The sequence below is a fragment of the Gymnogyps californianus genome, chromosome 14 (assembly GCF_018139145.2).
Source record: "Gymnogyps californianus isolate 813 chromosome 14, ASM1813914v2, whole genome shotgun sequence".
NCBI classification, from domain to species: Eukaryota; Metazoa; Chordata; class Aves; order Accipitriformes; family Cathartidae; genus Gymnogyps; species Gymnogyps californianus.
This window is the reverse complement of record NC_059484.1, coordinates 20,250,828-20,264,609: the sequence shown is the minus strand read 5'-3', so window position 1 is coordinate 20,264,609 and position 13,782 is coordinate 20,250,828. Positions and strand designations below refer to the sequence as shown.

Below are 13,782 nucleotides of genomic sequence, written 5' to 3'. Positions count from 1 at the left end.
TTGTAAATTAAATGTATCCTAGTGAGAGAAGGGCTTGAGTGGGTGTTTTTCAGAACTCCATTAGCTTTCCATACAGAATATGGTCAGTAAAACCAGAGAAATAGTAGTAACAAACAAAAATGGGCACTATTTTCAAGGAGATAGGAAAAAGGCTATTTTCACTGGATGCTCAGTAAGAAGAGGAGTTGCCTCTAAATAGGGGTCCCAAAGGAAAGTGTTTCCCTTTGATATTTTTGCAAAAAATTGTTGTGTAATGCAAGATTACCAATCCGTGTTGTTGAGCACATGGTGACTGGCATTATAGTCTGCAGTATAATCAGTCCATTATTTTTATGTAATAGTGTGTATGTGTCTGTGAAAGTCTGGCATGGGAGAAGCAAGTTAGTGGGGGGGGGGGAAAACCCACGACAAAAGCAAAATCCAGACATACTGCAGAACAATTATTGCTGGTTGCAAATTGGAAGTTATTTGTTCTTTTGGTGGATTGAAGCAGTTGGCATTAGTATTTTGATTTGTGATGCTGTCTCCTAAATTTCTTATCGTTGGAGTGCCCCTTTTTTGGGGAGGGGGCATCACATGTGGAAGAATTCTTAAATATCTCGGTTTAGGTAAAATATAGTAACTAAACTATTTTTTATATTTTTATGGAAAAAGTAGTGTGTAGAATTACTTTTGAATAAACTGTGCTTATTTAAATGTTTGAAAATATGTATGTTGTGTGTTTTAGTCTGTAATCATTACTGTGTTTTACAGAACACTCTGCAGACTGTAAATAAAATTACCAGAAAATTGTTTAAGTCGTCTTGAGTGAATGTACCATTTAATGGGAAAAGTTAATAAATTATTAAACAGTAGTTGCTAAGTTCGTGCTTTCTGCAAATCCAAATGTAAGTGATATCGTAGCAGTTAAGCGTGTGCGTGGAAGCCCTTTGGAATATAGGACTTTTTGTAGTGCAGGGTTTAGGGCCATCTCAACGGTTTCAGCAAGCCATGCGTGATGAGTGAAGCCGATGTGGTGGTAGGCTTGCTGTCAGTGACCTCTGGGTCGAGGTCCCGTGCTACGAAGAATACAGGCTTCAGTTCGGCTGGGGCTGAGCTGGGCGGCAGCAGCATGGGTATGAAGGAGGACTGTGGTGAGGAACAGGCGGTTGTTCAGAAGGGAGAGGATGGGGATCAAGGCTCGACTACCTTTGCCATCCTGTTAAGACCATCTTGTGCATTCGTTTCTTTAATGCTGCTGGCGTTTGCGTGTAGATGGCTTCGTCAGAAGTGCACTGCTTCACAGAAGTATATTACTTCTCCCTGTTAAGTTGTCTCTGCCAAGAAAAGAGAAGTTTGTTAGACCACTACGAAGTACTAAAGCTAGTCAGCTTCAGGGGGTTGGTCTCTTCACGCATCTGTTTACGTTTGGTGCCTACGGTCAGACAAATTGGGTCCATTCACAAAGACGAAAGGAAATGCTTGTGTATGTTAGGTTCTGTCAGCAGGAGTTAGGATAGGGTAACATAATTACAGATGATACTAAGGAGACCTTAATTTAATTTCTGGTCTGCTGTTGGCTCATGAGTGGAGATTCAAAGAGATGGCTTATTGCTTTCACTAGATATCTGATATTGCCAAATGCTGATTAAGTCCGAGACCAACTGTAAGTCCCTCTGTACTCAGATTTAAAAAAAAAAAATGTTTAATTTCAAAGACAATGTTTTTGTTGTGTTTTTTTAATTGCCCTTTCTGTTTAATTTGTCTCTACATATTCTTATTTTACAGAGTAAAACCCACCAGCCTGTCAAGAGCCTTACCAGTTCATCTTTCACTAGATCACATCCTGAGTTCTTACTGGATGCTTTGATTCAAAATTTTTTCAACGGGAGAGGTATTTCTTTAATTACTGTCTTCCAAAGCTCGAGGTTAAGTATGAAAGATCATTAATTTAAAAAAAAAAAACCAAACCCGCTAAGTAGAAAGTGTTACCTTTACTAAGCAGTTACATGAGACCTGTGTAGCTGTGAACAGCCTCGATTTTAATCCTTCCAATTACAAGTAAAGCTGCCATTGCTAATTGAAGGGAAGCAATTGATGCAGTCTAGTAGAAAAACAGCCTCGGGAAAAGGCATCACATTTCAAGGAGAAACACTGCGAACCGATGGGAGAGCAGAAGAAGGGAGGGACAACCTGATCTTCTAGTCCAGGCCTTTATTAAATCAAACATCTGTCGGTCAGAAACAGGTTTTTGGGTGCCCTCAATGAAATTGCATTATACAGTCTCTTGTGGAGTGATGGATTGATTTATTTTTTTTTTTTTAGGGAGGAGTCCTTAATAAACAGGGCTTTTGCTATCAAATGGATTTGATCTATAAAGAAATGATTCAACATACCTTAACCCCATGGGTTTAATTTGCTTTATGAAGTTATATTTATCCAAGCTCTGACGTTAACCAGACACGGAGACATCAGTGGTGTCTGAGGCAGATCTTCACAGCCTAATTTTGTTAATTGAGATGTGTAAGAAAAGGGGGGGGGAATACTACAAAACATAACACCAGAATATAAGTATATACCAGATATATATCAAATGTCACTGGCAGAACATAATTTTAGAAATATCATTGAAACCTAATAGGAACAGGCTATTTTTATTATTTCCTGTTCCTTTGTGTTATTTACAGTACAGTATTACTTTCTCAAAGAAGCTGCCTATACCTTCCCCGCCCACCTAAAGGAGGGAAGCTATAGGTGCATTTAATTTTCAGGTGGGTTGGGGTTCCACCCCAATTTGATCATGTTTTGTTGTTGGTCATAGTTCAGTGTCATAACAAACTTCAGATTTAACTGCCAGTTAAAATAGTTCTGAACTGTTTGAGATTGGCTCTAGACTTAAAACTGTTCTTGTGTCTTTTTACAGCATTTTTGTATGAAGGGTCTCTGCAATCATAGTATCAGAGACTGTTTTTCTAAAAGAAGATTTAGATTCTGGAGTTTGTTATGCTTAGGAAAAAAAAAAGGGTTTTTTGCACCATTCTGCTGCACTTGACTGACATATTTAAAAAAAAATAATAAAGTATTATTTTTTAAAATATGAGCCCAAAGTAGAACCATGTTCCAGTACATTTCAAAATCAGTTTATGTGGAAGAAGTAGGTTTTGTTTGAAAATGTTGATATAATATAGTTGTATGTTTTTCAAAAATAGGCTATTTTGGAAATGATTTTTAAAGGCAACTTTGGAAGTTTCGGTTGCATTGCCGGTGTGGTGGGGTTGTCCGTGCGGGATCTCCTGTGAAGCGACTTGTGCTTCCATGGGTCAGTCTGAGCTCTGAATGCTGCCTGGCTGTGCTCTCGTCCGCCGTTTTCAGTTAAAAACGGGCAACACAATGCTCCGCTGAGATGAAAAACTGAATGACAAACCGAAGCGGTACGTTGCACAGAAGCGTGAGGGTGGTTCGAGAACAAATCTGCTGCCAGAGGCCGGGGCTGGCTGCGGGGGTGGTTGGGGCTCGGGGAGCGCTTTTGGGAACGGGGTGGGGAAAAGAAAACCCCAAAACCCTCTGAAATGATGACGCAGAAAAACAGAGTTCTGCTTCTGCAGGTGTGAGCGTGCAGCGACTGGGAGAGGATAACCCATGGCGGCTTTACGCCCTGTCTTACGTGAATTCATTTTCACGTACCACGCCATGCCTTAAACTGCAGTAGAAAGGTCGACTGACCAAAAAAGGGAGGGTTGGTCCTCCGGGCTGCGATATTTACCCTTAAAGAGGTCTTTTTAACGGACTTTAACCGGCGCTGAGAGGCCGGAGGCCACCGGCCGTGACGCCGCCCGCCGCCGCCAGGGGGCGGAGCGCGCGGGAGCCCTCCCCGCGCCCCGCCACGTGACGCCCGCCACAGCGGGGGGCGGTGCCGCGGCACCGCCCACCCACCCCTCCGCCTTCCCCGCGCCGCGGGGTCACGTGCTCGCGGAGTCCCCGTCGGCGGGTCACGTGAGCGGCGGCGGGGCTGCGGCGGCGCGGGGGCTGCCGGGTAACGCGAGTGCCCGGCTGCGGGAGGAGCCGCGGCCCGGCAGGACGGGCGGAGGGAGGGAGGGAGGCAGGCCGGAGCCGGGCGAGGGGCCGAGGGCTGCCCAGGCCGACGTCGCCGGCCCTCCCCGACCTCGCCTCGCCGCCAGCGCGGCCCCGTCCCGCGATGGAGCGGCGGGACCCCTGGGGAGCCGCCGTCGCCTCCCGCCTGTGAGCCCCTCCCCCGGCCCTCGTCCCCCGCTGGGGGCCGGGCCTGCCCCTGCGCTCCCCGGGCGGTCGGTGACTCGGCGGCGGCGCCCCCGCTCCCTCGGGCCTCTTCGTCTCCCCACCCCCCCCCCCTCCCACCCCCAACCCCCCCTCCCCGCCCGGCGGGCCGGTGGCGGCAGCCAGGAAATGGTCCGGGCCTAGCGGAGCGGCGAACGGAGGTGAGACGCGGCCGGGGGTGGGGACGCGCCGGGGCCCGCCGCGGGGTAGGGGGGGCCCGCAGCGGTCCCCACCGGCGCGGGGGAAGGGCGGGATCCCGGTAGCGGCCGCCGTCGGACCCCGCTCTGCTTCCCCCCCCCCCCCCCCCCCCCCCCCCCCCCCTTGTCCCCCGGTTCACTTCTCAGGGAGCTTTCCCGACCCACCCTCCCAGGCCCGGAGCCGTCCCTTCCCCGGCCGCGGCCCGGCTCTCCGTGCCAGCGTTACTTGCGCGGGCCCCGTTCCCCCCCCCCCCACTCCTCCCCGCCGGGCTGCGGTTCCCGGACGGTTGGGATCGCCCGTTTCATGGCGCATCTCTCCCGCTTCAAACCGCGGAACCGCGGTGTTTCCCTGCACACGTACACGCCGAGAGGAGTTACACACCCGGCGGGAACGGGGGTGGGTGTCTGTGCCGGGCACCGCTCCCCTCCGGCCTGTCCTGCCGCGTCCCTCTCACTAGAGAGCAAAACCTGGGTGGCCCCCGTGAAAACAGGCATTTGGGATGGTTCTTGGTGCTGGTGGGGCCGGTGCCTTCCCCTCTCGCAGCTGATGGGTTTAATCCTTTTCTAGTAATTGACGTCAGGGCTTTGTTCCTTCCCCTTTGCTCTCTGCGTTTTAGGCCCTGAGCCGCTCTGGGGATGGAGCGGGCAGGCTGGGTGCTGCTGGGTGCGGGGGTGGTCATAGGAAATGGCTTCGGGTAGGTGCTGCCGAAGGTCAGGAGAAGGGAGACTCTCGGGGTTATTGACACGCAATCACATCCTCGTTGTGAGTGACTAGATAGTTATGTAAAGCAGCATCGTGGTGAGGATTGTGTTAGACTTTATAATCAAAAGAGGGGTCACTTAACATTTCTTGAGCCTGGGCTGACAAGTGCTTTTTTTTCTTGCTTTTTTTTTCCGATGAACAAAACAAAACAAGAAAGTGTTGAGACGTGATACAGATATTAGTGCTTTCAGTTGCTGTGTCTTTCATTCACTTCTTGAAATGAGGAAGTGGTTAACTTCATTTTGGGGGAAAACTGAGTGCTTATACCTGTATCTCAAATACAGCCTGAAAAGATGATGCTCTAATGAAGAGAGAGCTCCGCTTCGCAGGTGTTGGCCCTTCTATTTCACAAGCCCATCTCCTCGGCTTATTACGGTCTTGTTTGATCATTTACTTAGGAAGACTGTGACAGTTTTAAATGTTCGCCTGTTTCCACTGATGTCAGTCAGACCTCCCACTTGCCTCCGTGTGAGCTGAACAGGCACTTACTCAGCATCAGTAGTCTTTGAAATTAACTTGTTCTGCTCAAGTCTGTGCTTTTGTTTGTCACTTTATTGCCAGCTCCCTTCTAGTTACTGAACTTCTCCTCATGCGTATGTTTCTAGTTCCTTACATTTCTTTAAAAATTCTGAATACTTCTCTTAAGTCACTGGAACACAGTGCTTTGCAGCCCCGAGGGCATTATTGCGAAATAGGATCTAGTCAAGTGCTTTGGAGGAGTGGTTGTAGACTTGATTTGTCATTTCGTTATCTCCTCTAATGAGAGAAACATTATTAAACTCGCAGCGCTACTGTTGTGTCGTCTGCCTCAGCAAGGTGTGATATATACAGTCTTAGTCACGTAGGTACTGTGTATGGGTATTATACTGGAGTTATACAAGGGCTTGTAATGGTAATCGTGCAGTTCTTGTTGGTCAATAACAAGAAAGAAAATTTTACCCTTTGGCATTATTCGTATCTTGGCTTTATTAATGTATCCATGTTGACTTTTATGATTTCCTAACTGCTATACGATGTATTCGCAGCTTTGTGCAAGAGCAAGCTCTCCTCTGTTGAACGGTTTTAACAATCATGAAAGAAAACAGTAAATTTCAACTCTAGTCTCAAAAACGGTTTCAGGTCCCTAATAGTTCCTTTAAACATATCTGCACTTCTCATTTTATGACTTTTCTCCTGTGTCTCAAACATTGAGAGAGCAAGACTGAGCCCCTGGGGTAGGTTTTTGTGCAAGAAGGCACACAGCAACAACAAAGTAGCAGCTCATATTTATGTGTGTTGCATTGTTCCCAGTTATGATGATCTGAACTTGATAAAACATGATAAAACTTCAGTGAAATATTACTTGGATTTCTAGGTTGTCTTTTTAGTTAGCTGGAATGTACAAATACTTCTGCATGGTTATGACCCAGCTATTTAATAAGAAAATGCCACATATTTTTATCTGCAAACGCCATACACTTTGCATTGTTCAGGTTTTGTAGATAAATAGTTGCAGCAGAAATCTGTCCTGACATTACAGCGGGTAGATAATAAGTTGGCACGTACGCGCTAGTTCCTTCTTCCTTTCCTAGCTCACAGCTGCTGGCAAGGATGTTCTGCTGCGCTTTGTTTTCCACCGTGGTTGCTCCTGGTTGTCGGATGTGACTAAAGACATACATGACTTGTGCACTACTGACTGAGAGAGCAGGTCACAGCATCTTTTGAAGCAGACAGGGGACTCTGACCAAGTTGATGGTGAAACTGCTGTCCCCCGTTCCCCTGTATTTTCAGTGCTTACGAGAGTTGCTGTAACTGCTCATAACTGCTTCTGATGCCTCCCTTCCTTTCCTTCCTGCTCATCCTCTTGTTTTCTGATTTTTTTCATCATTATTACTCTTACTGTTTGCTCCAGATCAACAGAAATCTACAATGTTGAGGGTAGAAATATTAACCAGTGATACCCATGTCTGAGGCTGAATCTTGAGAGCTGAGACATGAAATCAGCACCTGTCCTATAGGCAGATTTTGCCTTTATTGGACGTAAGGAAAGAGTACGAGCGTCTTTCAAGAGGCCGCCTCTACCAGCAGCAGTGTGTATGTAGAGCTGGGAGGAAAGTTAGTCGCACAGCGTTGTATTTGGGGTCTACCTGTCTGAGGGTGTAAGAATAGTCTTGAGATTTTAGTGACTCTGAGGTTTCTTTTCTGCTGCAGTAATTGTTCTCGGCCACATAATTTCAGATTGTTACTCACATGTGGTTTGTTCTACAGGCATATTTCCTTTCTCTCATGTTACTATAGTCTCACAGTTGCCTTCAACAGAGGCTAAGAAGTAGCTAAACTTGAGTCCGCTTGTCTTCCTTGTCATTTGATTTTAATGTCTTGTCTTGGAGTCTGTATCAAGAAAGAAGCGATGTTGATGTCATCTTTGCTAAGCAGTGAGAAAAGAACGCCCCAAATTGTGGGGAGATGGAGAGGCTGTAGGATGAAGAGGGACTGTCTGGAAATGAGTCAGGAAACTTTAACAGATTACATTTAGATAGAGGAGGGTTAGATGTATGTAAAATATATTGCTAACTGTTAAAATAAGAAAATAAGAAATCAGGTTCATAGAATTGCAAAACGAAAGATGAAAGAACTTACCTGGCAATTATTCTTCTCTTGCAGGATTGTTCCTTCTCTGCAGTTACTAATGACTAACAAGATGCTCTCCAGCTTGTGAAATGATAGGGGTTCTGTCACTGCTTAGGAAATATAACTGCACAGGCTCGTGCTCCTTCCTGTCATAAAGCTTTTCTCGTAAGTTTAGTCAGCCTGAATTTTTAAAGTAGTACTGTTCTCTTTCTGTATATTTTTCTCCTGTGGGAATCCAGATTTATTCTCCTTTTAGATATTTGAACTAGATGTACATATTCCAGTTGAATTAAGGTTTCCCATTTCGAATAACTGTATTGGTGCTCTCTGAAATGAAAATCTGATGTTGTCTATGACTTTTGTAGAGGTGCCTAGCACAGCACATAGCTGCAGCGTAGCACGGCTTGCTTCCTTGCCTGGTTCTGTGCCAGCTTCGTACGTGCCATCCAAAATTCCATTTTCCCCGTAGCTGTGATATTGTTTGCCTCATGCACTCATGTCTAATTTGGTGTCTGCCATCTCCCCAGGCTCTCAAATTCTTACTGCTTTCCAAGGTTCTTTCTCCAACTTTGTGTTTCAAACCTCTCTTCTCCCTAATGTAGTGAACTATATTTTCTCCCCAAGTGCATTAGCTTGTAGTTCTTCAAGTTGTCATGTCTCTTGTTCTTACTTGATCCATTAATTCCTGCTGATGAATCTAAAACCCGGTTTATTAACTGGCAGTAGCACCAGGTGCCAACAGGAAAAAAGGAAAGAAAAGTATCTCCTTGTGCTCAGTACTGTGCAAACGTTGAATAAGAGAAGTTCTTGCCCTGAAGACTTGAACTAATTTTCTTCTGTTAGCAGCTCATTAAGAAAAGTTTTCCTGCACTTCTTTCTATTGAGCTGCGGTACCCAGTCCCAACAGTACCTCAGCTATAGCCCCCCTTTTATTGATCTCTTTTTTTACAGTTCATCTTAGTTTTTATTAATGTCATAACATTTATTGATAATTTACTTGAACATGTTGCTTTCCAGGTTTTATAATTAAACAAATATAGAGTCTACTTTTACTAATACTGTAATCCTGTAATGATCATGTTTTTTGGGAGAGACTGTTTTATCATTCCAAATCTCTCCCTGCAGATAGGTGTACTCCGCTGCAGCCTCACAGCAGTTTCTTGCTGTTTATTCCCAGTACTGCATTGGGGGCACAAGGACTAGCCGTAGTAGACTACAGACCAGAGTAATGGGGCGGTTCTCTTCAGTGTTAGCACTGTGATTATTTTCCTGCGAAGGATTGACGTTTCCCCCATTATGTGCAGTTTCCAAGGGTAGCTTTAAGATGCTTGTCTTTTGGACTGGGCTCGAAACTTTTCTCAGCTTTTAAGTTTAGTGGCTTATTCGTGGAGGGGCAGAAGCAAACCCTGGAAATGTGTGTGTTCCTCCTGAAGCTCCCTGGGGCTGGCTCTGCTGGGGTTGGGAAGAGTATCGGAGAACATGTGTTACACCAAACTGGATCCCTAAACTTAGTACGTTTAAAACTCTGTAACTTTTACTGTATATGGTGTTAAAAGGAGAAGGCACTCAGGTTTTGATATCCTGTAACTTTGTAATCTGCTGGAAACAGAGGTGAGTACTTGGTATCTCACTATAGTTGGATCATATATCATTTTATTTACATACATTTTCCAATTTTAAGGAAAAAATAATAGTATGTTTAATTTTTAGAATGAAACGTTGGGAAAATAGTGTTTCTAACCAGTGGCCAGTTAAAAAAGAACTCTTCAGGCAGGAAAAATTGTTTAAACTTGTCCTTAGCTCAGATTCTAAGATTTCACCAAGGTAAATTGCTCCGTATTAGATACTTTCCTCAACAGTTTTGCTTCCTGCTGAAATTTCACACCACTGAACAGTCTCTTTCCTACTTTTTCATTGAAGTGTAGCAGGTACGTGTGAATCTTTACTTCGAGAGTTGAATCGCGATCTGTGATCAGGCAGTGATGTGAGAAATGGAAGTGTATTTCAAATATAGAAACCAAATAACTATGAGGAGAACAGAGCAGATGTTTTGTTGCTCTTCCAGCTGCATATAGTATGTAGATACCGAGGTAGTAGCCACCTACCCGTAGATAGACACGTACTCATAGATAAATGTGCAACCACCCTGAAGCCATATAAGGCAATGTTAGTGTAACTGGTCCTCCAGCATCAGAAAATCTGGAAACAAGTTATGATAGCTTTATTTACCCTAGCAGGCAATTATATTCGGTGCTTTTTTCCTCTCGTGCTTTAGGGCTGTGTAGAACAGTCAGAAATGTAGAATGCACTTTCCTTAGTGTGATCCTGTTGCAAATGTCTGTTTTTAAATGAATATTTAATACTTATATTGGCTGCCTGCAATATTTTTTATATAAATTATGCTTCAAAATACTAAATGTGTACTTCCATGTATGTCACCGTCTATGCTAACATTACTATAAAAGCTCAATAGCTGATCATAATTGTAGATCTTTGTACATTCACATGTATTTTTTTTTGTTTCTGCATTTAATTTAATATCCAAAAGACATTAAAGAAATTTCAGTGATGGAAGTGCTTAAATGGTTTTAGCAGGCTTTGATGTGCACAAATCATTAAAGCGAGTAGGATGCGGAGATAAGAGTCCACAATTCTCTTTCTATAGTTTGGCTGCAGAGCAACTAATGGAGTATTTTTCCTACAGGGGAGGGTAAAAGCAAACCAAAAAAGCCACATCAAAATGGGAATTTAGTTTTTGTGTGATGTTATGTATTTTGTGGGCAGAGGAGTAACCGGAGTTTCTGTAAAAAAATTCAGAAATCTGCCAGTTTCATTTTCCAGTGTTCCATTACTATTAGCATAAGCATTTCCTTATTTAAAGATAATTAAAAAATTGCTTGGTCAAAGTCCAGATCTGAAAAATTGAGCCATTAAGATGAAAATTTCAGAAAAACTGAATATGGAGAAACGGGTTAAAAGACTTAATGGAGGAACACGTTGTAAATTTAATTTAGCAAGTCGTGCTGTGTTTTGGCATAAATAAGAATAGTGACCTAACGGAAGTTGCTGTGATTGAAAAATGCTTGATTTGACAAAGATATCTTAATACTATTTTATTATTGTAACTTCAAGGGCCTTGAAGCATAAAGATTGGCCACGATGGGATAAAATGGACTGATATTTTTCCTATCTCATGTCTTTTTTTGATGTGCTGGGTGGTCCTGTATGGAAAAGAGCTTACTGATAGTTTTGTTTGCGTGTTTTGGGTATATTTGTATTTTTTGGTTTTTGTATATTTGGGTGGGTGGGGGGCTGCTGGTGGTGGGGTTTTCTGTTTGCTTGTTTGAGATTTACCATTAAACCTTCCAGTTCGCATGTGGTTTGTATGTCAGTGACTCGTGCTGGTATGTAGCTACGGCACTCCACACTGGCTGTAGATGGAAAGCAGTATGGCCACTGTACTGGTTTGATATATTGTTTTAAATTGACTGGTGAAGCTTGGAATCACTATATTTAATTTTGTCCTTATGATGCTGATAGGATAAATTACTGTCATATTAGACCATTGATCTGACACGGTGAAAACTGTGGTGTAGATAGCCTTGAAAAGATAAAGGGTGAAAAGGTTTTTCCTGGAGCAATGATTACTTCTGCTGAAATATCTGCGCCAATTATATTTAATGAGGAAAAAATACAAGTAAGAAGTTTGTACTGTGACACGTTCTTAGCCAATAATTACCAGAAATATGTTTTACCAGGAGAGAGTTTTAACAAGTAGTCTTCAGCTTAAATTTGTTAATCACTAATAACGTCCTAAAAACCGACAGGTTTTTTCTTCATTTTTTCTCCAATTTTCTCTTTTTTTTAAGGAAAAAGTTGCATTCTTTTATGGCCACATGAAGCAAGATCCATGCTGAATTGACATTTAAAGATGCTTTCACGGTGTCGTCTTCACGTACCTAACTGACCCAAATAGCTTGTGTTGATTTTTTTGTTTGTTTGTTTGGGGTTGGGGTTTGGGTTTTTTTTTTTTTGATAAGTCCAATTGCCGTTTGCTCTGCCGATGCGGAGGAGCAGCGCAGCGTGCACGGGGGGGCACGGGCAGGGAGAGGGGAGCACGGGTGACTGCAGGGACTTGCGTGCGCTGCGTGGCACTCCTCCTGCTCTCTCTTCGCGGCACGCGCCAGCATGTATTTATTCAGAGGAATGTTAAAATACATTCAGTCATGATTTACTGACAGACTCGAAAACTAAAGATGGTAAAAAATGGGTGTGGTTTAATCTTCGTTTTAAGAGGACTACAAAATTTGGGTCTCAATGGCTGGTATAATGGGGTGATTTCTTACTAGCGGGAGTGTACTTTGTATTTATACAATTTATTTTAATCCATTATACAACTTAATTTTTTTTTTTTTTAATTATTTGTGTAAGTAATATGAATCATACCTTAAAAAAATTAATCTTAGCTTGTACTTAGTAGAATTCAGTTAATTCAGCCACCAAGGAGGAGTTGCTGTCCGTGCCAGGTGCCTAAGAAAGGCAACAAAACTATTTAATTAAAGCTAGCTTGTCCACCATATCCCTGGAAGCTTTAGCAGCGAGAAGCATTTCTTGCCATTTGCTACAGCATTTCTGTAGCACTTGAAAGCAGTTTTATCTGATAACAGAGGCGTTATCAGGTTTAAGCTTTGTAACAAACTGACACGCTGAAAGTCTCTGTATGAACTGAACTGGCCTATTGCATTAAGTGTTTTGAAATTCAACTGAATTTTGACAAGACTTTTGCAAGATTGCTTGTGTTTTTCTTTAACTTCATACGACAAAAAGCTTGACTTCTTTCTCTAGTGGCAAGATTCTTTGAGTCTCACTGACTGTAAATTATGTATGTTGTTAGGATTCTATGTTTTGCAGTTTCATGTCTGTCAAGTCTTTTGGCTTATAGTTAAGAATATGTTAGGAACAGCAGTTCAAAACCAGCTTGCACAACGCTGTTACTAGTTTATCAAATGCAGAAGTTAAGTTTTTGGTCTGGGTTTACATATCTTCTGCGGAAGATACTTCATTATTATTATTATTCATAATTATCACTTCTGTGGTGTAACTGTGCGGTCCTCGGATGACAGCGGGTTGCACATGAGCCGTGCTGGTGCTCTGCGGGGACGACCACGAAGGCACCGTTTGATTCCCAGCTGCCCTGCCCCGGACACGGGATCCCTGGGAACAGGGAACAGCGCAAGGCATGTTCTGTCCGGGGTTTCTTTGGTGGCTCAGTCTCTTTTTGATGCTTAAATCTGATAGACCTGTGAACAGCATGACTTTTGTTTTAAGGCCACATCCAGAAAAGTGAGAAAAAGCTGTGAGAACTTTGGGGGGAAAAAAACCCCACATCATTAGGGGGGGAAAAGGTAACGTCATTTTATTAAAAGGGTTTGTGTAGCTAAATTAACGTTTATCAACTGTTTTCCTGAAGTAATTGATACTATACTAAATGTCTTGATACTCAGTGGCTGCTGAAATTTTAATGTTTTCCTCAATCTGCTTGCAGGGATTATAAAATACAGATGGCATTTAATAGGTAGGATGAAAGGTTAAAACTTTCCAACATTTTTAACTAGTGTTTGTTTGGAAGCACTGCACATCAAAGCTGTGGCTTTCCTGCTGAATTTCAGCTTCTGTAGATAGTTCTGGTGCCTTCCTCTCGCTTCCAAATTCTTTTTGCTTTGTCTGCAAATCTTGAATACTCCTCTTCCCTAGTGGGTTTTTCCGAAGTTTAACTAATGTGCGCTCTCATCATCTTCAGTGTACTTAAATTTAAAAAGAAAGTTTTAAGTTATCAGAAAGTATCCCAGGTCTCAGAGCTGTCGTGTCATTCGAGTACTAATAGCAGATTTTAGACAGGTAGCAAATGGTGATGAATTTGGTAAACTTTTTGCATACAAG

The 13,782-nt window shown here is 43.2% G+C and overlaps 1 protein-coding gene across 1 annotated transcript in view; it reads left to right on the top strand.

The window, feature by feature from the left end:
* Nucleotides 1–4,379: 4,379 nt before the first annotated feature.
* The window catches only part of AFF4 (ALF transcription elongation factor 4), a 54,343-nt gene continuing 44,940 nt past the window's right edge, over nucleotides 4,380–13,782 (top strand). The window contains exon 1 of the mRNA XM_050905051.1: nucleotides 4,380–4,433. The gene's annotated coding sequence lies outside the window, so the exon portion shown is untranslated. The remainder of the gene's footprint in view (nucleotides 4,434–13,782) is intronic.